The sequence below is a fragment of the Cannabis sativa genome, chromosome 4 (assembly GCF_029168945.1).
Source record: "Cannabis sativa cultivar Pink pepper isolate KNU-18-1 chromosome 4, ASM2916894v1, whole genome shotgun sequence".
In the NCBI taxonomy this organism is placed as follows: Eukaryota; Viridiplantae; Streptophyta; class Magnoliopsida; order Rosales; family Cannabaceae; genus Cannabis; species Cannabis sativa.
The window spans coordinates 26905683-26932376 of NC_083604.1; positions in this window are offsets into that span (position 1 = coordinate 26905683).

Below are 26694 nucleotides of genomic sequence, written 5' to 3' on the forward strand. Positions count from 1 at the left end.
CTTTTTTCTCAAATCTCTATACTTCGGAGGTGAGATTGGGGACCTGGGTTGAAGGTATTGAGTGACAACAGATTATGGAATCCTCAGCCAGAAAATTAGAATGTCCTTTTGAAGAAGAAGAGGTCAGAAACATCGTCTTTAGTTGTGGAGGAAATACAAGTCCGGGGTTAGACGGCTTCAGCATGGCGGTCTTCCAAAATAATTGGGAGACGATCAAGAATGATCTTATGGAAGTGCTTCGGGATTTTCATAGAGAGGGAAGAATTGAAGGCAGTATCAACGATACTTTTATATGTCTGATCCCTAAAAGATTAAACAGCTGCAAATTCAAAGATTTCAGACCTATCAGCCTCATCACAAGCGTGTATAAAATCATTGCCAAGACTCTTGCCACTAGACTTCGCGGGGTCTTGGGAGAGACTATTTCTGAAACCCAATCAGCTTTCATGGAAGGGCGACAGATCCTGGATTCGGTTCTAATGGCAAATGAAGCAGTTGAGGACTATAGGAGTCGTGGTAAAAAAGGGTTCGTGCTCAAGATCAATTTTGAGAAAGCATATGATCGTGTTGAGTGGAGTTTCTTAGACATGGACTTGAGGAAAAAAGGTTTTGGGGAGCAGTGGCAAAAATGGATTCGAGGATGTGTCTCATCAAGTTCATTCCCTATATTCATTAATGGTAGGGTAAGAGGCAAGTTCAATGGATCTAGGGGTCTACGTCAAGGAGACCCCTATCATCGTTTCTTTTTACATTGATAGCAGATGTTCTTGGTAGAATGGTGGACAAGGCAATAGATACAGAATCTTTGGCGGGGTTCCAGGTAGGCAAAGATGATATTCGGCTTAGTCATTTACAGTTTGCGGATGACACTCGTTTCTGTGTTAAAGATGGAGCTTCTCTCCAAAAGCTGGTTAAGATTATTGAAGCGTTCTGTGGTATCTCGGGTTTAAAAGTAAACTTGAATAAAAAGTCAATTTTTAGGAATCTGTATGAATGAGGAAGCAGTGGCCCATAGTGCGGACCGAATTGGGTGTGAGGTGGGCAAGTGGCCTATGACTTATTTGGGAATGCCACTTGGTGGTTCTCCAAGGAAGAAGTCGGAGCCTATCTTGGATAGATGTGCTAAAAGAATGGATGGATGGAAATGCTCTTTCCTTTCTAGAGGAGGTAGGCTGACTCTCATTCAGTCTGTCCTCTCTTAACTTGCAATTTACTATCTGTCTTTATTCAAAGCTCCAAAGGTGGTCTGAAAGGAACTAGAAAAAATGATGAGAGATTTCTTTTGGGAAGGAGGAGACTTAGCAGGTGGGGATCATTTAGTGGCTTGGAATGAGGTGTTTAAACCTAGAGCGAAGGGTGGCTTAGCAATCGGAGGACTAGAAATGAGGAATAAAGGATTGCTTATGAAATGGCTATGGAGATACCCCTAGAATCGAACTCTCTGTGGCACAGAGTCATTAAAAGTCGATATGGCAAAGCAGACAATTTCTGGGATACAAAACAGGGGGTTAGATTGTCCCCAATAGGACCATGGAAGGATATCTCAGATCTTTATGATGAATATGGGAAGTTGGTAAAGTTTAAAGTAGGAAATGGGGCAAGTATTCGTTTCTAGGAAGATGAGTGGATTGGGGGATCTTCATTGAGGGATCCATTTCATAATTTAGCTGTGATATCTAGGGCCAAGAATGCAAGTATTCAGGAGATGATTGGCGATGAGGGCGAGGTTGGAGATTGTGTGGCAAGCTGGGACCTTAATTTCAGAAGGAACATTATGGATAAAGAGATTCTGAGCTTGACACAATTGATACAAAAGTTGGAACACGTCAGAGTACTTAACATTCTTGATGATAGCCGTATATGGTTACCAGATTCTTGTGGGATTTTCTCTTCTAAATCAGCATTCTGTTGGATTACCTCAACCGAGAATTCTGATGAGTTGTTCTGGACTAAGATCCTTTGGAAAAGTAGAGGTCCTTCCAAAGACAAAGTATTTGGATGGTTGGTGGCTCTAGATAAATTGAACCTACACGCCAAATTGCAAAATAGGCGCCCATTCCTCTGTACATCACCTGGATGGTGTGTTTGTTGCAAGTTAAGTGGGGAAGACAACACACATTTGTTCTTAAGGTGCCGCCTCGCAAAATCTTTATGGATAATGCTGATAAACGAATTTGAGATTCAATGGGCTATGCCTGTTTTGGTTCCTTACATGTTAGTAAGTAAGGTTGGAGGCAGTAAACGGAGCACAAGCCTATGGAGAACGACGGTATTGTCTGTTCTTTGGGTTGTTTGGTTAGAATGAAACAAGAGAATCTTTGAAGATTCGGAAAGCTCTACAGAGGTCCTATGGGAAAAAATCAAATTCTGGACAGCTACATGGGTGTACAAGACTAAGCATTTCGAAAAATTTTCATTCTTAGACCTAATTAGAGATTGGAGAACTTTGTTGTAAGTTTGCACTGGTGCAGCCTCATAGGTAATTATTCTGTGAGGGAGTCAATTTTGCGTTTTGTCCCTAGGGAGTCAGAAGTTTTATTTGATTAGACAAGGCAGCGAGTTTTTGTTTTAGTGTCCCTAGCTTTGGTTATAGCTGTGGAACCTGCTTTATTTTTGTAACCACGGTATTCCTCCGCCACAAGCCGGGATTTATATCCGTATCGGGGATGGGGCTAGTCTAAGACAATGGCCTCGTTCTCTTTTTTCAAAAAAAAATATTTTGTACAATACTAATCTATTAACTTCTCATTTTTTGAAAAATACCCTTATTATTTATTTATTTTCAAACCTAAATAAACTAAAAATAATTGCTCTGTCCAGCTGCCCCTCATCCTCCTTCTTTGCCTCCCCAAGTCGACCCAGCCGTCCCCCAGCCCCCAGCCGACCCCCAACCGCATCCCCACCTCCCCCAGTCGCGTTTCCTCTCTCGCAACAAGCTTTCGGAGCCTTTGCTTTCGGAGCCTTTCGAAGCGTGCTTCTTCGCCGGTGCAAAAGCGGATTTGGAAGATAACATCGTGAAGGAGCCCTTGACCTTCAAGATCCTTTCAGCACAAGAAGGTATTGTTAATAAAAACTTTGTTTTTTGTATTTTTTTATGGTTAATTCAAAGAGATTATATATTGTTTATGTTGAAATAAATTTTATTTTAATGAATTTTTCTTAATTTATGGTCGGTTTTATATGGTGGTTATGGTGTTTTCCGATCTAGTGTGGTGGTGGTGGTTATGTATGTTCTCGATTATTTATCGACAGATTCTCGATAGGTTATCGACAAGATGTTGTTAAAAAAAGTTTGTTTTTAGTTTTTTTATGTGGTTAATTTAGAGAGATTATATGTTATTTGTGTTGAAATATATTATATTTTGATAAATTTTTCTTAATTTATGGCTGATTTTATATGGTAGCTATGGTGTTTTCCGATCTAGTGTGGTTGTGGTGGTTATGTATGTTCTCGATTATTTACAACAAGATTCTGATAGGTTATCGAAAATATGTTGTTAAAAAAAGTTTGTTTTTGATTTTTTTAGTTAGATCGATTATATATTATTTGTGTTGAAATACATTTCATTTTGATGATAATTTCTTTTAATTTATGAAAGTTTGATTATCGACATATTGTCGATGGATTCTCGATAGTAATAATTAGTCTTTATTTATCATGTTTGATGAGTGTATACTGATTATCGATGGGTTCTCGACAAGTCCTCGATAGGATTTAGTGGTTATAGTGTTTTCTGATCTAGTGTGGTGGTGGTGGTTATGTATGTTCTCGATTATTTATCGACAAGATGTTGTTAAAAAAGCTTGTTTTTAATTTTTTTTTGTGGTTAATTTAGAGAGATTATATATTATTAGTGTTGAAATGCACTTTATTTTGATGAATTTTTCTTAATTTATGATCGGTTTTATATGGTTCGCGATAGGTTCTCGAAAGTATTAATTCATGTTTGGTGAGTGTTTACTGATTATCGATGGGTTCTCAACAGGTTCTCGATAGGATTTAGTATTTTTTATCATGTTTTCTCTTACGTTTTTTTTTTTAATTATTGTATTGTTTATCTTTTACAGAAGGCTCCAGAACTTATTATTCTCACTTCAGCCAACTTTTCAAGCCGTGTGACATATAGAGGGAGTGGAATATTCACTTTAATCGTTCAAAAGTTTAAAAAACATGAAGGATTAATTGAAAGGATGAAGGGAACCCCTTTTGGCCAATTTTGGAAGGCTGAAACTTTTGCTTTATCTTCAGTAGATTATTGCAAGGATGAAGGGAGCCCCTTTTGGCCAATGTAGATTGATAGATGATAACTTCAACAAAATAAATATTAGAGATAATAGCCTAGCACTAATAACAAAGAAACAAAATGAAACTCTGGAAGTTCGCTTTTATATACCCAATTAAATCCTTCAACACTGTAAGCACCATCATAAAATACAACCAGAAATACAAGTGATCCTGCAATTCAATACAAACCACCAACAACTGAATCAGAATAACCAATTGAGAACTTGTAGAAAAGCAATCAATAATCGTGGAAAATAATAATCATTCAATCATCGAGAAACAGTCGATAACATGTCGAGAAATCATCAATAACATGGGACAAGAAAGTTTGAAAACACAACTATACACACTATCAAAAAACTATCGACAAACAATTGAGAACGCAAAGATAACATGCCAAGAATGACTTTTTTGGCTAAAACGCATCTCAATCATGATTGGAAATGTTAAATCATTTGCCATTTCGAGAAACTATCGAGAACCTATTGAAAAGCCTTCGAGAAAGGTCATCCCTGACCTTGGGACATCCGAGTGGAGAACCTTTCGATAACCGATCGAAAAGCCTTCGAGAAAGGTCTTCCCTGACCTTAGGACATTTGAGTCAAGAACCTTTCAAGAACTTATCGACAACTCGTCGAGAAAGGTCATTCCTGACCTTGAGACATTCGCATCAAGAACCCATCAAGAATGTTTCGAGAAACTGTCAAGAAATATTCGAATACATAGAATACTCCACAAAATGATATCTCGCGATTTTAGCGAAAATTATATTAAAAAAAGGGTAAAATGGGAAGTTCATGTAATCGAAGGAATTAATTGGTACAAATTAGTAAGGGGAGTCAAAATTGATATGGGGCATTTTATGAATCGTGAAATTTCCCTTTGCTAAATGGAGTGGTATATGGTGACTTGATTCCTTTAAGAGGTATACAACAAGGTGATTTTTTTTCACCTTATTTTTTTCCTTATTTGCTCTAAAGGTCTCTCTAGACTTTTACAACATGAGGAAGGCATTGGCTCTTTACAAGGTCTTAAAGTATCCAAGTTTGCCCTCTCGTTGTCACACCTTTTCTTTGTTGATGACAGTGTACTCTTCTGTCGTGCTACTAAACAATAAGCTCAGGCAATTAAGCGATCGTTGGATACTTACAGCAATTCCTCTAGCCAAGCTATAAACCCTAATAAGTGTGTTCTCTCCTTCTTTGACAACACAAGAAAGTAAGATCAAAGATACTTCCAAGAACTTTTTGGCTTGCCAATTCAACGTTGTCATGAACAATACCTCGTGCTCCCCTCTTTTGCAGGCCATGAAAAAATGAAACTTTTTAGTGGTATTACTAATCCAATTCGGAAACTTCTTACCTCATGGAAAGAGCAGCTCTTCTCAATTGGTGGAAAGGAAGTTCTCTTAAAAGTAGTTATTCAAGCAATTCCCACATATGCCATGAGTTGTTTCAGGCTCCCAGTCACTTTATGTTGCCAAATTGAAAGCAGGATTGCTAGGTTCTGGTGGGTTCAACGTCATTTGGTAATTCCATTCATTGGAAACATTAGAATTTCCTTTGTAAAGACAAAATCCATGTTGGATTAGGCTTTCGAAATTTCATACTCAAGCTTTCTTGACTAAGCAAGCTTGGCGACTTCTGGAATTTCCACATTCTCTTCTCAGTAGAATACTTCAGCAAAGATATCACTCAAATGGGAATTTTCTAGATGCTTCACTTGGTAATTCACCATCTTTAACTTGGAGAAGCATTGTCTGGGGTGAGGAATTACTACAAAAAGGTTTAAGATGGAGAGTTGGTAATGGTTGTGATATTTGCTGCAAATCAAATCCTTGGATACTAGGCCATACGTGCTTCACTCCTTTTTTACTTTAAAGGAGCTAACCCGAATTTGATTGTTGCCGATTTGATTACTCAGAATAGACAATGGGACCTAGTGGCATTGCAATCAAATTTTCCCAAGCTGATATTGACAGAATTATCAGTATTCCACTGTCCATTTTTCCATCTGCTAATACTTTGATTTGGAATTCTTCATCCACAGTTTCTTAGACAGTTAAGTCAGGCTATTCTTTTGTTGTTAGCATTGTTGATGCTGATCTAGGGGACAACAGTAGCTCTTCAATAACTGATCACTGGTGGACCACATTTTGGAAGCCTTCTCTTCCTTCTAAGGTTTGGATTTTTATGCGGAGAATTTTTCATATGGCTCTTCCAGTTGCTGCAGAGCTCCATCGAAGGCACATTGCTATTGATCCTATTTGCCCTCTATGCAGAATACATCCTGAAACAATAACTCATGCCTTATTTTTCTACAACAAAGCTAAGGAAGTATGGCGTCTTTCTAGTTTAAGTATTGATTTTAGTAGTGCTTGCTTCTCATTATGTGAAGATTTTCTGCTGCATCTCTCAATCAACCTTCCTACAGCACAATTCGAAGAGTTTATTGTTCTTTGCTGGTGTATCTAGTTTGAAAGAAATGTCGAATACCATGGACAAGTTACTAAAAAAGCCTGTTGTAGTGATTATGTTTGCATCCTCATACCTCGTTGATTACAAATCAACTAGAGCCATTATACAACACCATGAATCGCGCACTATTACTGGAGCTGCTGAATTAGGTGTACCTCTTGGCAGACATCCTAAGCCAAAATGGTTAGCTCTTCCTACAGGAACACTTAAGCTAAATACTGATGCTACTTTTGACGAATCCAAAAATAGTATTGCTTTTGTTTCTTATTTGTGCTGAAGGATTGTCTTCTATGGTGTGTAAGGCCTCTTCTAGGGATTTGCTTAATGGTTTTCCATATGGCAAGTTAGGACATGTGACCTCTCATCTCTTTTCTATGAATGAGTTTTCTTCTTCGATGTTGGTAAAGATTGTGTGGCTTGGTTCAAGAATATTCCCTTTAATTCTGGCAAAGCTTATGGGCAAAAGGTTAATTTTGAGAAATATGCCATGTGTATGTGTCCTAATGTAGGAAATATTGAGAAAATTTTGCTAGCTATGTCTTTGGGTCCCTTGCCATGAGAAATATTTGGGGTTCCTTTATTTTGTTGGGATAGAGAAAAAAGAGTGTAATATGGTATTAAAGAGGAGGTGTGCAAAAAATTATTTAGTTGAAAGAACAAGTTGTATTCTATGGGGGGCGTGAGGTCCTTCTTAAGAGTGTGATCCAACCTATCCCCATTTATGTTGGAAATTGTTTATCAAAATTCAATATTTACTAACATGTATGCTGATTATAATTTTATAATCTAACAACCTAAAATGAATAATCCTAAAAAGATTAAATAAACACATATAAAGTTAAAAAACCTTACAATAATGGCAACGAAATATAATGTCTTCTTCCATTTAGTTCTCTACTCCTTTATCCTTTCTGTTACAGAGTATTATCAAGAACTGAACCAGAATATTCTCTCCTCCGATTGTGTTCATCACATTCTTCCACAAAGGCCTAAGTATCAACTTGAATAGTGTGGACTGATATTTGAATTACCTTTGAAAAATATTGAGACTAAGTTTTGGCTAGTAAATTTTGAAATAGAAGAAAGAAGAGAAGAGAAAAAGTTACCTGACATTATGAAACTTAGGTTAATTTTCTCTTCTCTTCACTTTCTTTACATAGGTATTCACTTAGGGTTAGATGTAGATGAGATGGGCTTAAAATAAAGACTAGGGTTGGAGTCTAACTCTAGGGCCAAATTCCTCATGGGCTTTAGAGTTAGATTTTTGACACTTTATTTCAACGAATGAAACTAAAGTGTCTTTTCTAATTTTAGCACTTATCTTATCTAATTATTTAAATACTAATTTTATTTTCATAATTATAAATAATTATTAAATAAAATACAATTTAAATATATTTATTAATTAGACTCACAAAGAGTACTAATTAATAGATAAACTCCTATTTATTTTTTCTTCCAAAAATTGGTGAAAATTCTCAAATAAGATGTAGTTTATTTTTTGAATTCTAATTTGACTTGATAAACCAATTAGTTGAGTCCACAAGATGATATATCTATAACAATGTGGGGACCATGGGCCTATGTAACCAAGCTCCTAATAAGCAGATCTTAAAATTTACCGAGTAAATTTCCAACTTAGAAATTCTTCCTGCCTCCACTATAGATTTAGAATCACACTCCTAATTACATAGAACACTTTATACACAATGTATAGATACACTATGAATTTATCCATTATTTCAATCACAAGAATAATTTATCATCTATAGATAGTTTACATGAATAAAGACAAAATTACTGTTTTACCCTTCAATGTATTTTATCCTTACACTAAGCTACTTGTCAATGGTATTTTTGGAAACTAATATAATTATCAAAATGAGTGCTCTATTTATTGCGTTAAGCCAAGCTCTAAGGAACTATTATTTCACTTTTAATAAACATAGAAGCTATAAATGTTCATATCGATAATCAACACTCCCACTCAATTGGACTACTGGGTTCCCAAGATATAAATATTGAGTTGGTTCTATGGTAAGCTGGTAACGAACAAGTCAAAGAACTTGTGTAATACATTCAAACTAGAGCTTAACCATCTTAGGATTGAGATCAAATACTCTATGATGAACTAAGTGATATTGACTTAGAAAAGATATAATAGTAATTTTACAATATCTTTTCCACTGTCAATATCAGTCCAGTTCGATGTATAGCCGATATATTCAATCCTAGTTTACTTTACTAATGTCTTGGAAAATAAATTCCACTAAACTTAGTTTAAGCAAATTTTATCGCTGATTATCACGTTAGTATAAATCCAGTACACTCATAAATTGTGGGACTAAATAATTTAAAGCATATAATCACAATTACTCTCCACTGTGATGACATCACTGTAATTGTGAACAACTATATGTTCAAGATTTAAAAAAGCTTATATATTAAATCTATAATCATGTATAAAACATGTGAACAAAGCCTATGACAAGGTCTAGATGTAATTTCTGATATTTATTGAAAGTAAATAAGATTACAATAAAATTGGTTTTATTTTAGGGAATAAAATCCCAACAAACTCCCTGTTATCCATGTTTTCATGCAAGACATGGCACATGACATTTAATGGAAAAGGCTCAATTGATCCTCTTGAGTTAGAGTCCTTTAAAAGGTGCACAATCGCTTAAATGTTTCCACGAGTTGAAGGATCATTCTGAGCAGAGAGATACGCGGAAACATGCTCGCAATAGTGATTTGCTTCCTAAGAACGAGATAAGAAATGTCTCTCCCGAACCCAAAAGGGCCTAGTAGAAAGGCTCTTTTAGGGTGGCTCCCCAAATGTACACCAGAGATACCCATGGCGGATACCGACCCTCATGGGTGTTCGTAGATGTCAACTTTTTTATGTGTCAAGTCACCAAAGTGACGATGATGATTTTCCTGACAAAATTTTATCTTGTCTCCTACATCTAGACATGGCAGTGCATGCACCACCACCATCCTTCTACCATACGGATATTACAGAATACTGCTTAGAAAGGAGCAAGCTTAGAGTGGCATGTGTCTGTTGCTTTGAAAGGTTGAACCTTTGTGTGACACATGTTTGAGTAGTACAAAATGGTACTCATTGTCCAGCTACAGCATGCACGAGCATAATGTTACCCATAGGACCAACCATCCAACTCTATATTGTATGTAATTTACCCCAATAATGGGATTTGACCAGAGATCCTAGGCGAGTTGTGGGGGGACCCACATCCATCACTTAGCCTATAAATACCACCTTAATTTTCATGAAAATGGGTCAAGCAAAAAACACAAAGCAAAAACTTTGTTAAATACATCCTTGATCTTCTTCTTCTTTTTAAAAGAGAAACCAAGGATAAAGAGTTGGGGTTTCCTGCAATTGTAAACTCATCAATGGTGCCCCTCGAGCCCAATAGATGGACTCGTGGACTAAGGTTAATTAACACTTGAACCATGTAAAAAATCTTCCTCTCTTAATTTTTTCCATTTACTATTTCTTTAACTCTTAAATATTCTAATTTTAGAATATCTTGATAAATATTTTGGTGCTTTCATTGATAGCTAAAGAAAGATTAAAACCATTGTTACTACCATGGTATCCACATGGAAAATAGTTCATAAAAGGACTTCTCAAGGTAGCCTCAAGATGATCATGGAGGAGGTAAACCCCCTCTTGCCGGAGCATGCCCAACCGAGCAATGCGAGATGTAGGGCTACATCCAACGTGAATGTTCCAGAGGAGGACCTAAACAAATAGTGTGACCATGTTGGCAATGACAAAGATACTAAGAACCATGAAGAGCAAGAAGTTGATGATGAGGGTTGCGTCAAAAATGGGTTTTATGAAGACAGACACTGTTGCGAGCACGATCCTTATGTAACAAGAGTTTCCAAGGAGTTGTTTGAAACTTAACAAAAGTCGGCTCGTTAGGAAAGATTCTCTCGAAAGATGGAAAAAAATGTTGGACTACCTCCAAAGTAAGCTCAGAGATTTAGACGAAGGAGATTCTAATGATGATCCTTCGATGGAATATGTTGGAAGAAACACCAAGGAGAACCCCACTGGCGTTAGAACCTCTGCTCCTTTGTAGGACAAGGGAAAAGCAAAAGTGGGTGATCCAAAAAACTCTTGTGCCCCTGAGCGTCCTCAAAAATGCAAATTAGGTTGATAAGGCCTTTCAAGTATAGAAGATAGCTAACGCCTTTGGGCTTGGACGTCCTTCGACCCAGAAAGTTCCTGTGGCACCGAAGGGGACTAGTACGAATGTACCCAAACTTAAGGGAAGGAATGACTGCCCTAGTGATTCGATAAACTAGGATGATGGGGCAGAAGAATAGTACTCTGATAATATTTGGTCCACCCTGGACCTCAGAAGGCATTTAGACGCAAAATATGAAAAAGCTAAGAGTGAGAATGCAAGGTCACATGGTAATGAACTCAGAAACCACTTAAAAAACAAGGTCTGTGGAAAGGATCTCCCAAACAGTGACACAAAACGATTAGAAGAGAAAATAGTCGCCTTAATAAAGTTAGTCCAAAAATAAGGGGAGGCCCTCATTGATTCGAACGATGAAGACCTGAAACCTTGCATCAAGAGGATCATGGAAGCTTCCCCCAGAGAACTTTGAAATGCCACAAATTGAGTTGTACGATAGACGCTCGTATCCCAAGACTCACTTAGCCAAGTACAATAAGATGATGCAGGTGGCCAGTGTGAGCGATGATGCTAAATGCTTGTGCTTCTCATTGACCTTCACCAGGTTTGTAAAAGACTGGTGGAAAAGGCTAAATCCTAAAAGGATTTACAATCGATAGTCTGGAATCCGTTCATAGCGGTCCGAGTGTATGACTTGGAGATGGGGTCCATCACCAATATCAAGCAACAAGTAAGGGAAATCCTAAGAAGCTTCATTTAGAGAATGATGGAAGCGGATGCCAAAACTAAGGTAATTGATGATATGAAGCTTGTAGCCTTCCAATTTGGGCTCACAGCTGGCTCCCTGATATGAGGAGAAATGGAAAGAAAGAGAGCCAAAACCCTCTTTGAATTTATGGCAAAGGTACAAGGCTTCATTAGTTTAGAAGATGCTTACTAGCAGGCATTTGGGGTCCCTCTGGCACCAACCTTGGTAACCTCAGTTCTCGAAATTACTTTGTCTGCTCCCGTTCTAGGAACACAGTATGCCCCTATGATCTACGGACCTTCTGTGTCCATGCCCGCATCAACATAAACCCATCTCTTTGGGTACGAAGCAACTCAGACTGGGTGTAGTGTGATGACTCCTAGATAATAAAAAGTGTAGGCACCAGAGCAAAACCTGAGTAACTCCCAAAATAAGAGAGGAGGAAAAGATTCGAAACAAGGAGAGGCTTCAAAGAAATCCAAGAAGGAGTACGATCCTAAATACATTGAGTACTTCAGTCTTGTGGAAACTCATAAAAATGTATACAAGGTAACATGTAACATGGTTCACTATAGGAAGCCCCTTAGAATGCCGCAAGGGGGAAAATTCAAAAAAAAAAAAACCCCCAAAAAATCGTTGTTTATACCACAAAGATGTGGGACACAAAAAATGAGTATGACTTCTTGAATGATGAAATTGAAACGTTGATAAGAGCAGGAGATTTAGGGAAATGGGTTAAGATTCCCATCATATTTCTTGGACAGGGGGTCATTCACAGACAGGTGAATGATTCTGAACAGCAGGCTACTGCAAATTCTTTGCATGGAGTAAGTCACCCTCAAGTTCTCGGAACATATCCTTCGACACTCCCCGCTCTTCCAACTCTAGCTGCGGTGGCTTTGATGGCTCTGAGACCTATACATCCCCTAAGGCTAGCACCACCACTGGTTGACAGGCGTGTGGTGACGATCTCAGGTAGGCTGAACCTCATCAGAAGCTCCAAAAGGACAGCTTTCCCTTTTCCTTCCACAGGAGCAGATGGCCGAGCAGGGATATCAAGTTCCCTAATCCTGATAGCGTGTTCCACTGGTGCTTGGTCGGTTGGGGGAGCCTTCTTCTTCTTCTTCTTGCTCGACCTCTCTTGCTCTGAATATTCTTGAGCATACTGCTTGGGTCTGTTGCCTCCCTTCAACTTAGCCTCACGCTTGAGTTGAATGAGCTCTTTCTCTTGCTTAGTACCACCAGTCCGGTTTGGCTTGGCCTTTTTCTTGTTCTCCTTCAGGGCCTCAGCACAAAGTCCGCTAGGAAGAGATTACACTTAAAAAAATTAGCTTCATTGGCCAACCGAGTGATGTTCCGAGCATCTTCTGGAGGTTGAAGATTTTTTTGTGCCCTCTCCCTAAGTCCCAATGTGAAAGAAGGGCAGCAGTATGAAGGAATCTTCAGGAACCAATTGTGGACGGTATCCATGCCCTGAACGAAGTACTACTCATTCGCAAAATGTCCTATTTCGCTGACATCAGTGTCCACAGTTCCCTTCAACCACTCCTCATCCAATTTAGAGAAGTATAAGTACGCCAACCTACTCTGCTTTGGAGTTGACTTCAGGTCGAAAAACCAGTTGGTGTCGTGCGGGGATGGCTCACCCTGTTCTTGCGAGGCGTAAATGATGAATAGGGCAGATAAATATTTAATGCCCTTCGGGGTGAACTAGGTCGGGTTGAGGTTGTAGTAATCCACAATCCTATTGAAGTATGGAAGCAAAGGCAGCATTGCACCTTGCTTGGTATGAGGATCTAACTATGCACAAAATCCCTGTCTTGGACTAGTTTCCCGGTGATTTAGAGAAGGGAAGAAGCATTCAACATTTCCAAAGTAGTTGTGCTTTTCCAAATTCTTCATCTTGGCTTGGGTGACTACGGACGAAGGAGAAACCCACCGAGCTTTTACGGCACCTTGCTTTCTTTAAGGAACTGCCTCAGTGTATTCCTCAGTAACATAGTCCTCACCCTCTACCAAGACTTCACCGGCCTCGAACACGGGTTCCCCTTCCTCATTGTAACTTGCAAAGGGAAATCTCCAAGCAACTCCCTCCTCCTCAGCTTCAGATGGAGAATCAAGACATGCCTCACCTTGATCCTCCACCTCTTGGACTTCAATGTCCCCTTCATTGTCTTCCTCCTCAGTAGCAGGCTGGGCATGTTTAGCGCTTGGCATCATGGAAAGCCGAGCCACGTGAGGATCAGTTAAATTAGTTTTCTACACTGTCTATTTAGCGCGGGCCATGATTCTATCCCTGGACGGCATTTGGTTAGTGTGCCTAGCAATGGTCACAGCAAAGTTGGCTATAAGTATACCAGCAGCAACAGGTTGTTGGTGGGTCCACGAGTATAGTGTCAACTATATCTGCCCGGACGATGTATGTCTAGCTAGAAGGCAAATATCGCCTCCACCCCTACCTGAGCTCCCAAATGAAACATCCATAGCCCTCACCTACGATCTAGTTGGGATAAAAATGGTGTTTCACCTTGGGTTCTAGAGAGGGTGTGTGTTCGTTGCTTATCTCCCAATCCTCAAAACTCGAGTTAGAAAGACTGTCACTTGATGAGGATGGACTAGCACAAACATGAGATTGATTCTTGTACAGAAGTTGGAGAAGATCCTGGTCGATATGATGTTCTCCTCCCTAAAACTCACTAGGGTTCATCTACAAAAGGTAGGACACAAGATGAGTATTTGGTCGGGATATCGAACAAAAACAAATAACATATACTGACCAGGTCCAATCGAAGGATTAAAAGGAGGAATTTTCCATGATTTAGGTTTATCACCCAGAATTTCAAGACGTCAAATTAAGGGTTAATTTTCACTAAACGCCGAACGAGCAAGTGAAAACCGAATACGTGAAACCAAAGTCAGAATGCAATTACAGTCAAGCCACATGGATGAATACAATCAAAATCTCATATTCCTAGACCTAGATTTTCTACAGTTATCCTATAGTAAGTTCAAGATTATCAAATTTTCTACAATGGAAACCCAGAAAATCAAATATTCAAACATCAAGGAGAAAATAGATGAAGAGCTTACTCACTGTTCGAAGCTTTAGAGATGTTCGGATGACACAGATCGACACTTTCTAAAAATTCTTTGAAGGATTTAAGAGGAAAATTGTTCTTGCTTTGAAATCGTCAAGAAAGAAAATGCTAAAAGTGGTTTATTAGAACTTTCTGCCCTACTTATAAGCAAAATAGTGAGGAAGTGTATTCATTTTGAAATTTAAATGCCTTGGTTTCCCCCCAAAAGTAAACGTTGGGTAATCAAGTACCTGAAGAGCAATCGTAAAAAACGTGAAATTTTTTGGAGGATTTCGAGGTACAAATCAATCAGCATTAATGAGCCAAATTTTAAAGAGACTCTTGGTTAGAATCACATTGGATCACCAATACACGCATCGAACATGTGCCACCCATTCAGACACAGATTCAAACCGAGTGAAGTCTACGCGCAACTTTGGAAGTCCTGTGCAGACTTGGGGGAAAATGTTATCCCATTTTTCGCACTATGATGTGGCAGAATGTACTAGTGACACGTGTCTGTCATTCTTTACACTTGGCTAAAGAAATGTTCCAAACAGACTTCAAGCAACACATCTGCACGCACAAAGTTTGCTTGACCGAACAGAGTAAAGGGTAGATAATTCGAGCAAAGAGTGAAGTTAGTTCTCTGAGTCATGTATCAAGACTTAACTACTTCAGATTTGATATCGTGAAGCCCAAGCACAAAGGCAATCCCTACAATCATGTGATTGTATCAAAGGGATACGACAGGCTGTTCTAATCCCCCACTTCATGTATTCTAAATATGTAATGTATGTTCTTACCAATTATAGAGATTATAAGCAAAAGGGAAACCTTTCCTCATGCATTTAGCCCTATAAATAGTGATCTAGCTTCACTGAAAAGGGGACCAAAAGAATTGCTTTAGAGAGAGATCTAAGAGAAAACACTCAAAAATTTCATTTTGAGAGCTTTGAGAGAGGAAACATTGTGTTCTTTGTTCTCAAGTCAATAAAATCTAAGGGGAGTAGGTTATTACCGAACTAAAGGGGCCGAACCTCTTTCAAACCTTGTGTTCTTTATTGTTTATTGATTTTTTCTCTATTTTATTACATTTCTTATCGCTTATTAATCAACTCACTGTTGTTAGCTAAAACAAAGGTCACCACCATCTAATTCCCTCGATTACCTTTTTTGGGAATTTATTGTGCTTCCTGGAAGGTGTGGTCCTCCAGAGATCATGGCCACATGTCCATCCATTGGTGGTGAAACTAGATTAGGAGGGTATGTGTTTCCCAATCTCTGAGCTAGGACAACTACTACAACTAAAGTTGGCAAAGCAGGGAGCGTTCGAAGTTGTAATCTAGGAGCTTGAGGGTGACCTACTCCTCGCAGAGGATTTATGGTACCTTGCTATCCTGGAACGATCATCTGTCCATGAGCGACCCCCTGTCCAGGATAGATATTGGGAATCCAGAACCATTATCCCAAGTTTCCTACTCTTGCCATCATTTTGATATCATCCTTTAAGTAGCCACATGTGTTGGTTAAGTGTCTTACTTCTCCATGACACTCACACCTCTTACTCGAATCACTTTTAAATTTCCCCCTTGAGGCATTCTTGGGGGCTTCTTGTAGTGAACCATATTGCAGGTTGCCTTGTACACATTCTCCTAAGTATCCACCAGGCTGGAGTACTGTGTGTACTTTGGTTCATACTCTTTTCTTGCTTTCTTCATAGTTTCACTTCAGATTTGACCTTTTCCCCCTCTCTTGTTTTGGGAATGACTTACGTTATATTTCAAAACTTCCACTTTCAACTGTCTAGGAGCGATACTACATCTGGTTTGTGCCGCTCCATACATAAAAAATAGGTTTGTGTAGGTGCCTACACAAATGTAGATGGTCTGTAGACTGTCAGAGTGTGTACTTTGGTTCATACTCTTTTCTTGCTTTCTTCATAGTTTGACTTCAGATTTGGCCTTTTCCCCTTCTCTTGTACTGAGAATGACTTACGTTTTATTTCAAAACTTCCACTTTCAACTATCTAGGAGTGATACTACATCCGGTTTGTGCCGCTCCATACATAAAAAAAAATAGGTTTGTGTAGGTTCCTACATGAATGTAGATGGTCCATAGACTGTCAGAGTGTACTGCATTCTGGGATAGGAACTTGTGAGGCAATTTTAGAAGCAAAAGCAGTAGGGGTTGGTATCGGAGGGAATCCGAACGCTTAGTGATAGGCATCTTCCATATTGATAAAACCTTGGGCCCTTGCCACAAACTCGGATAATGTTTCCTCCCTTCTTCTATGCATTTCTCCCCATAGTAGGGAGCCAACTGCAAGTCAATATTGCAGGCCCACAAGTTCATATCATTAGTCACCTTTGTCTTAGCTACCGCCTCCATCATCCGTTGAATGAAGTTCTTCAGGCTTTCCCCTACTTGATGCTTGACCTTAGTGATGGATCCCATTTCCATGTCGTAGACACAGGAAGCTATAAATTATTTTCGGAAGGCGAACTACAAATCCTTCAAGGAATGGATTGATCAGGGAGCCAGTCTTTTCCAACAATCCTCAGCAGACTTGGTGAGGGTCAAAAAGAAGCACAAGCCCTTGGCATCTTCACTCACTCTTACCACTTGCATCATTTTGTTACTTGGCTAGGTGAGTCTTTGGATCCGTGCACCCATCATACAACTTGATTTGGGGAATTTTGAAGTTCTCCGGGAGTGAAGCTTCTGTGGTCCTCCTGACGCATGGCTTTGGGTCCTCCTCCTCAAAGTCGGTGAGGGCCCTACTTTACTTTTAAACTAGCTTCATTAGAGCAATGATTTGCTCCTTTAGCCTTTTGATGTCATTGTCCATGAGATCTCATTTGCAGACCTTGTCATTTAAATGATTCTTGAGGTCATTATCACACGCCCTTGCCTTTCATTTTTTGTCTTTTCATACTTGGCGTCAAGACGCCTTCGGAGATTACTATGGACCCACTGTCATCAGAATATTGTTCTTTGGTCCCACCGTCCTGGTTTATATAATCACTGGGCATATTTTCCTTCCCTTGGGCTTTGGTACTATCACACCAGTCCCTTTTGGCGCAACAAGGCCTTTCTAGGTAGGGCGTCTGAGTTTGAAGGCGTCGGTGGCCTTCTATGCCTGAGAAGGCATGTTTACCGAATTCATGTTTTTTTGAGGAGGTACTAGAGCTGTAGGGTTTTGAGGGTCACCTACTTTAGCTTTTCACTAGTCCTGTAAAGGAGCAGAGGTTCCACCGTTAGCAGGTTTTTTCCTATTATTTCCTCTAACACATTTGTTATACTTGAAATTCGGCTGGCACTTTCGAGGATGACACGTGTCAACCTTGGGGAATACGAATCAATGAATATAAAGGCAATTATGCTAAAAAAATATATTAATGGAATAACTCATTAAATTCGGAGTTAATAGAGTATATCTATAGCTCGCTGACTGAATAGTCTTAAGCGAGACAAAGATGTACAAACTATTGATTCACATATTGACGAGAAACCATTTTGCGTTAGAGGACATAATCGTAAGGATGACATCGATAATACATAGTGAGGCATCAACCTCGCAATGTGTAGAAAAGCGTTGACGAGACATGTAGGCTGTTAGAACACTTAGCGTATAATATACATTATCCTAAGTGTAAGAGCTTGAAATGCATGGGTAATTAATAGCGAGACATCCATCTTGCTATAAGAAGGCATACTCCTGGTACCTTTGCTAATCAGCTCCAGACATCGTTTAATGAGTTCCACTACTACGTCGCGTTAGCTCTCTTAGAAAAAATTTGATATTCAAATGATGTTGGCTACTGAAGTTCACCTTGTCCCAAGAACTGCGATTGTCAGATGGATTGTTATGTCTTTAAGCACAGAAACGACAGGATTTATGTTATCAACCTCGAAAAGACATGGGAAAAGCTTTAGCTCGCAGCCAGGGTTATTATTGCTATTGAGTATTCAAGTACCAAGCGAGATGCCCCAGGTGAGGTACACATTGCAGCGTATATAAATCCACATCAACGTTGACCCATTAAAAGCAGTTTAAATCACAACTGAATGATTTTCAAATAATAACTGCATTTATTTACGTGGAGCGTAATTAAGGCCCACAATTTTGAGAAAATATTATTGTGGGATTCGTATCTGAATGTAATTAACTACCACCCTATCACATTATAAATAGGGGCAGAATGTACACAAAAAGGGATGAGAATTCTTGAGAGAAAAGAACCCTAGTTTGTATCAGAAAAATCTGAATAAGATTGAATCGTGGACTGTGCAGAATTTGTTGGGCTTTATGCCCCAAATAAAACTCTATTTCAATGTAATCTCCATCATTTAAATATCAATAAAGAGACAGAATTATTTTCATCACTTATTTAATGTGTCATTTAGTTCATGTTATCATTTATATGTTTATTTGATTTATAAATTCATCCCAACCCTTATCACATTAATATTCTTGTTTATTGTGTCGTTAGCACAGTGGAAAGTAATCAAGATTATGTGATTAAATATATATTCCTAGATTTATCAGTACACAGGGTTTAACTGATATGATAATCTAAAACATAGTTTACTTGCACCTTGGATAAGTGCTATGTCTTTTCCAGGGCATTGGTTAAAGTAAAACTTGGGTTGGATGCATGGAGTATGCATCAGAAAGGACCGATATTGAACTTTGATTAGATATGATAAATTTACCGTAATATCTATTCGATTCAATATCACCTAATTGATCCTAGATCAAATGATATTAATCCTAACATGGTTAGGTTCGATCTCAAGAGTATTATTCATGTTCTTTGATTTGTTAGTTAAGCCTACTTTTCGGTCAGGGTGATACGTACATTTTGGGAACATGGTTGTGCAATTGAGTGAAAGCGCTAATCATAGATATGGAATCTATAGCTTCTATCAGGACATAGAAGTGAAATGATGATTTCCTTCGAGCTTGGCTAAATAGAGATAAATGGTTGAGTACTCATTTCAGTGATTATGTTAGTTCACTAAAATATCATTTATAGGTGGCTAAGTGTTTTAAGGATAAAATACATTGAAGGGTGTAACGGTAAATTAATCCCTATACAATGTAAATCATCTCTAGAGGATCATTGATTATTGGGATTATAACAATGGATAACTAATAGCGTATCCATATCGTGGAACATATAGAGTGTTCTATATAACTGAGAGTGCAGTTCCAAGTTCTATGGTGGATGCAACGAGGAATTAATAAGTTAGTGAATTTACTTGGTAAATTCTAGATGTGCTTATTGTAAGCTCAGATATATAGGCCCATGGTCCCCATACTAGTTCAGACAATACTACTTGTAAGACTCAGTTAATTTATCTTGATTAATCAATTATAATTCTAAAATTAGACTTTGTCTAGTTTATGAATTTTCACTAAGCAAGGGCTTCATTGTGAAGAAAAGAGATTCTAGGGTTTATTTGTTAATTAAGAGACTTTGTTAAGTCTAATTAATAAATATATTAAATGACAATATTATTTAATAATTAATTTTTAGTTATTAAATAATTAGAATTGGAATTTAAGTGGTTAAATTGGAAAAATGGCATTTTTGAGAAAATAAGATGAAAAATGAGAAAATGGCAAAATTGCAAAGTGGGGGCCCATTATCCATGGCCTGCCACTAGGGAAGCAATATTCAACTTTATTTTCACATTATTTTAATGCTAATTAAATCTAACCTAACCCTAAGAGGTTTCCTATAAATAGGTAGTGATGGCTAAAGGGAAAAGATGATGCATCTCATTCCTTCAGTTAAAATTTTAAGCCGCCCTCACTACCCTAGCCAAAACCCTATCTCTCTCTTCCTCTCTTCAAAACCGAAGCCTCATAGTGAAAAGAGTGAGTGCCCACACACATCAAGTGGTACTCAATCATAGTGTGTAAGGCTATGAAAAATCTAGTTTCAAGAGAAGGAGATTCGGACTCAGATCTTGGTGATACCCTGCTACAGAAAGGATACAAGGGTTTGAGATCTGAGTGGAAGGAGACATTATATTCCGCTGCAACCACTGTAAGGTTCCTGAAACTTTATATGTGTTTATTTCATATCATTTTAGAAGTTCATGTTTAGGATGTTAATAACATACTTGTTAGTAATTGATTTACTTTCAAGAAATTTGGACTTAAAATAATATATGTGTGATTTGGATGGTTTCATGTTGATTTATGTGCTATTTGATGATTGTTTGATGTTTGCAAATTTTTATGGAAAATAATTTGAATTTTTTTTCTGGAATTATTTTATTTTGGATAGTTTGGAAAAAATTTAGCAATTCACTTTTTTACAAAACTTGGTTTCGATTTAATTTGAATTAGTTATGATTTTTTGAAGTTTTGAAAAAAGATAGGAGTTGTGTCACCCCATACACGCGCGGATCTGAGTGATCACTTGGTCACGCGCGCCTCAGACACGAGGCTCTCTGAGTTTTCTCGGCCGTACCAATTACTTTTTTTTTTTTCAATTTTCTTCATTTTTTCATGCTTTTTCATGGAATTAATTTCAAATTTTTTGTGTAATTTTGTATTTAGATTTTTATTTTTCAGAATAAATTAATTAGTATTTTTTTAAATTAATTTAAGATATTAGTAAAATTTGAATTTGAAAATAGGTAAAAATCTATGTTTTTGCTTAGTTTGTTATTTTATTTTTAAAATTTGATTATTTTATCTTATTTTTAAATTTAAGGTCAGATATATAATATTTTAAATTATTTAATTTTTTTTAATAAATTAACCTTATTTAAAATTTAAAATAAGATTATTTTAATCATGAAATTTTAAATTGAAATAGGATATTTTTTTGCTATTTTTTAAATTTGTTATTTTTTTATTTAAATTAAATTATAAAATCAAAAAAAATGATATTAAATTATCATTTTATTTTATTGAAAATTTAATTTTTAAATAACATGAAATTTGAAAAGTTGATAGCATTTTTTTTGAAAAAGATATTTAGGTTAGTTGAAACCTAATTTTTCAAATTTATAGGTTTAATTTTAAAGTTTTTTTTAATTTATTTATTTATTTTATATCCCGAAAAAAATTATTTATTTATTTTATTTTATTTATGAAATTATTAAATTAATTAATTAATTGAAAATTAAATAAATCCTATATCCAACTATCCAACTTGTTGCATGTTTGTGTGTTTTATATTGTTTGATTATTAAAACAAGTTTTATGAACCTATTATTGTTTGATCTAAATTGTCATGGTTAACTTGTTGACACATCCAATGATCTGATTTTAACCCATGGTTCAATTGTCAATAGGTCAAACAAATAATTTGTAACAGGTAAATTTTGCATTCTTCTTTCATCTGTGTATAACCTAGTAACATGATAGGATCCATCCAAATCTGTGTGCCTGTGTGAGCCTATATGTTTGCTTTGGTCTTAGATGCATATAGGTAGCCCATTTAATTTTGTAATTAAAATGGAATATGTTGCTAAATAAAATGTCACACCATGATAGATTTTATTTAGGCCCAATTAGTGTTTGGGCCTATTCAATTAATAACAGTTGTTCATTTTAAGGTTAAAATCTTCTCTTTTTGGCCTTGTGTGAGAATTAGGGGGCCTTAGAAGTGCGTACGACATACTGAACCTAACCCTCCTTCACATGAACAACCCCACTCTGAAGGCCAATTTTTCTGATTTGAATGACTATACTAGGTTAATTAAATTAGTTTAACCTAATAAAATAGATTAGCAACATAATTAATTTCGAAATATATGAAATTAATTTTTCATTTGAATATTTTGAAATTAATTGAAGAAAAACACACTTAGTTTAATGAAACTAATTCAAGATAAACTATATGTATTTTTTTTGTATTTAATTAAATATAGAATTATAACTAATTAGATTCTTCTAAAGCTTAATTATTTAATATTTCATTAAATATTCCTATTTAAGTTGTAAATTAGTTATTTATAACTAATTTTTTTATCAACTTGAATTTGAATATTTTTTTTTGAAATTCAAAATTAAGTTGAGGAATTCTAGGAATTAGTTATTGAAAGATTCTTGGAATATTTTTTAAGTTGAAAGTTTGTTAATTTTGGATCAATTTAAAATGGAATATTTTTCAAATTAGGTGGTTAGTAACTTAATTTGCTATTTAATTAAATTTTGTTTGAAAATAATTTAAGTTGAAAATTTAGTTATTTTAGAACAACTTAAATTAGATAATTTTCAAATTTTATTTTATTATATTTTAATTTATTTAGTTATTTTCGAATTTTATATATTTATATATAATTTTCGAAAATTAAATATTGAAAATTTAATTAAAGTTGGAAATATTTTTCAAATATTTTCGGACCAACTTTAATTTATAATTTTTATTATTAAAATATAAATAAAATAAATGATTAAATAAAAGTACATTTTTTTAAAATAATGAGCTTTAATCAAGAGACATTTGATCTCCATTGTTGGTTCTACATAGTTCTTATTTTAGTGAGTAATCCTCCCTAATAGGGAACGTTCATTAGCAATTTAACGCCGTAGAATCTCGAAAGATAAGTATTATTTGTAAGTGTTTTATTTTTAGTATGGATCACCCTAATGGTGGCGACTATTAGTAAGACTTACAAAAGTATGAAACAATGGTGGAGGCTCATGAAATAGGAATGACCTTGACTCTCGCCTAAACGGGACAACATCAGATTCTTTTTTCGATCGAATAAAAGGTTGCTAGAATGTTTATCATTTTAGATGAGTTGACTATTCTATTCAATGGATGATGTTTTGACTCTCGCCTAAACAGGACACTGTATTAGTTTGTTGAAAACCTTGGAAAATAAAAAATATGTTTCAATTTTGGTATTTTTATAAACATATTGTTATACTTGTTATTTTCTGAATTTATGTATGAATTTATTTGAACCAAATGATTTACTTCTGCTTATTGATATTTGTAGTGTCAAAATAAATAACCCACACCCCGACCCACTCCTAGTCAATGCCTTTGCAAATGAACTCTATAGTGTGAAAATGCACCCTGGAAGTTGCATTAACTCACACCTGTTGATGATGAATCTGAAATTCCAAAAAGCAAACTTGCTTGGAATTGAATTATCAAAAGAACAGTGGGTTCAGTTCATACTTAATAGTCTTCCTCCAGAGTATAATGGATTTGTTGTATCTTATATGATCAACAATTTTAACTCTTCCGACATGGATAAGCTAGAAGCAGAATTGCGAGCTCATGAACAGAATTTGATTGCAATGCCGCCCCCCGAATTTGCAAACTTTTGTCAGAGGAAAAGAATTAAGAATGAAGCTTCTAACAATGCTGCTTCTTCAACTACAATTGATGGTAGTACTCTTCAATGTTCAAATTGTAATGAGAAGGGACATCAAGAAGAACGATGTCCCAGACTTCTAAACAATTCGAATGAAGGTAATGCTTTTGTTTTTGAATCATGTGTTTTAGAGAATGACAAATCCTTCTAGATTGTTGATTCTGGATCTACTAACCATATTTATTCTTCATTGCAGCTGCTTGAAACATGGGATTATCTTAACCCAGAGGAGTTGAAGCTCAAAGTTGGAAATGGCGAGTTAGTATCGGTCCAAGCCAAAGGAAGAGCCCACCTCAAGTTTTAGAAAAAAAATTTGTTTTAGACAATGTTTTGTTTATTCCTAAATTTAGTAGAAACTTAATTAGTGTTTCACGTTTACAGACACAATTTTATAAATTGAATTTTTTGAGTTCTGTTTGCACAATTTCTCGTAATGGATTTCAATTATGTGTTGCTCACATGGAACAAGGGCTCTATGTTTTAAGACCGGATATACAAATCGCACTTAACAATGAACATTTCAATATTGCTAAACCTAGAAACCTTAAAAGAAAAGAGATTGATAATGATGATCAAACTTATCTATGGCATTTACGATTAGGTCACATAGGCTATGACAGACTCCATAGGTTAACCAAAGACGGTCCATTGAAAAATGTCGTCTTGGGTGAATGACCAAACGTTCTTACTCTGCAAAGGGAGAGCGTGCCACACAACCCCTAGGGTTAGTACATTCAGATGTTTGTGGATCCCTCAATGTCAAAGCTCGAGGTGGTTATGAGTATTTCATCACTTTCATTGACGATTTCTCTAGATACAGTTTCATTTACCTAATGCAAAAGAAATCTGAATCGTTTGAAAAATTTCAAGAATTTCATGCTTTAGCTCAAAACCAATTAGGTAAAACATTAAAGATCTTGTGAACTGATAAGGGTGGAGAGTATATGGATATGCAGTTCAAAGATCATTTAATTGAACTTGGAATTGAATCCCAATATACTTGTTGGGTTTTATGCCCTAAATAAAACTCTTTACAATCTGAATAGTTATCAATATAAGAAATTTGAAGTGATTTATGTTTGCATGAATTTTACATGCTAATGGTTTAATATGTTTATTACATTTACACACAAAATCAGTTAAATCCAGATCATATGTCTTTTCACAATTACAGTATTGTCAACACAGTGGAATGTGATTGTGATCATATGAATCAAAAGACTAAGTCCCTGTTTCATCACTGTTTTGGATTTACACTAATGTGATAATCAGCGATGATGTGTACTTACACTTGGAGTGAGTGTTATGTTCTTTCCAGGACATTAGTAAAGTATACTAGTTTCGAATGTATGGAGTATACATTGGACTGGACCGATATTGCAACTTAGTTAAGATATTACAAACTTACCGTTATGTCTTTCCAAGTCAATATCAGTAGTTGATCTTAAGATTAAAAGAATCTAAATCCTGATATGCTTAGGCTCAACTCAGGAGTACTATTCATGTTCTTTGATTTATTAGTTAAGCCTACTTTTGGGTCAGGGTGATACGTATATTTTGGGAACATGATAGTATGATTGAGTGGGAGTGCTGAACATAAATATGGAACCTATAGCTTCTACTGGTGTATAGAAGTCAAGTGATGATTCCCTTCGAGCTTAGCAAATAGAAGTAAATGGATGAGCTCTTGTTTAAGTGACTAATTCTTAGATCACTAAACATCATTTACAGGTAGCTAAGTGTTTTAAGGGGCAAAATACATTGAGGGGTGAGAACGGTAAAATTATCCCATCTTGATGTAAATCATCTATATAGAGGATCTCTGATCACAATAAGATTATAACAATGGTTAAATGAGATAGCATATCTATATCGTGGAACATATAATATGCTCATATAAGTGTGAGAGTGCAATTCTAAGTTCTAAGAGTGGATTCAACGAAGAATTAATAAGTAGGAATTTACCTAGTAAATTCAGTTCACTTATTGGAAGCTCAGCATATAGATCCATGGTCCCCATTCTAGTTGAGAACATACTTCTTGTAAGACTCAATAATTGATTTGTGATTAATCAATTATAATTCTAAAGTTAGACTATGTCTGATTTGTAAATTTTCACTAAGCAGGGGCAAAATTGTAAAGAAAAGACATTCTAGGTTTATTTATTTATTAATAGACTTTATATGTCTAATTAATAAATAAATTAAATGATAATATTATTTAATAATCTATTTTAGTTATTAAATAATTAGTTTTGGCATTTAAATGGTTAGAATTGGAAAATTGGCGTTTTTGAAAAAATAGAAATAAAATTTGTGAAAACTGCAAAACCAAGTGGGGCCCATTCAACACACCATGGCCGGCCACTCATTTAGGTTTTTCAAATTGATATTTTAATTATTTTAATGCCAAATAATTCCTAACCTAAACCTAGTAGTTGCCTATAAATAGAAAGTGATGGCTCAAATCATAAGTTTTCATAAGCTTTTCTGTCAGAAAATTCTCTCTTCCGAAAACTGAGCCTTCCCTTTTCTATTCTTTGGCCGAACCTCTCTCTCTC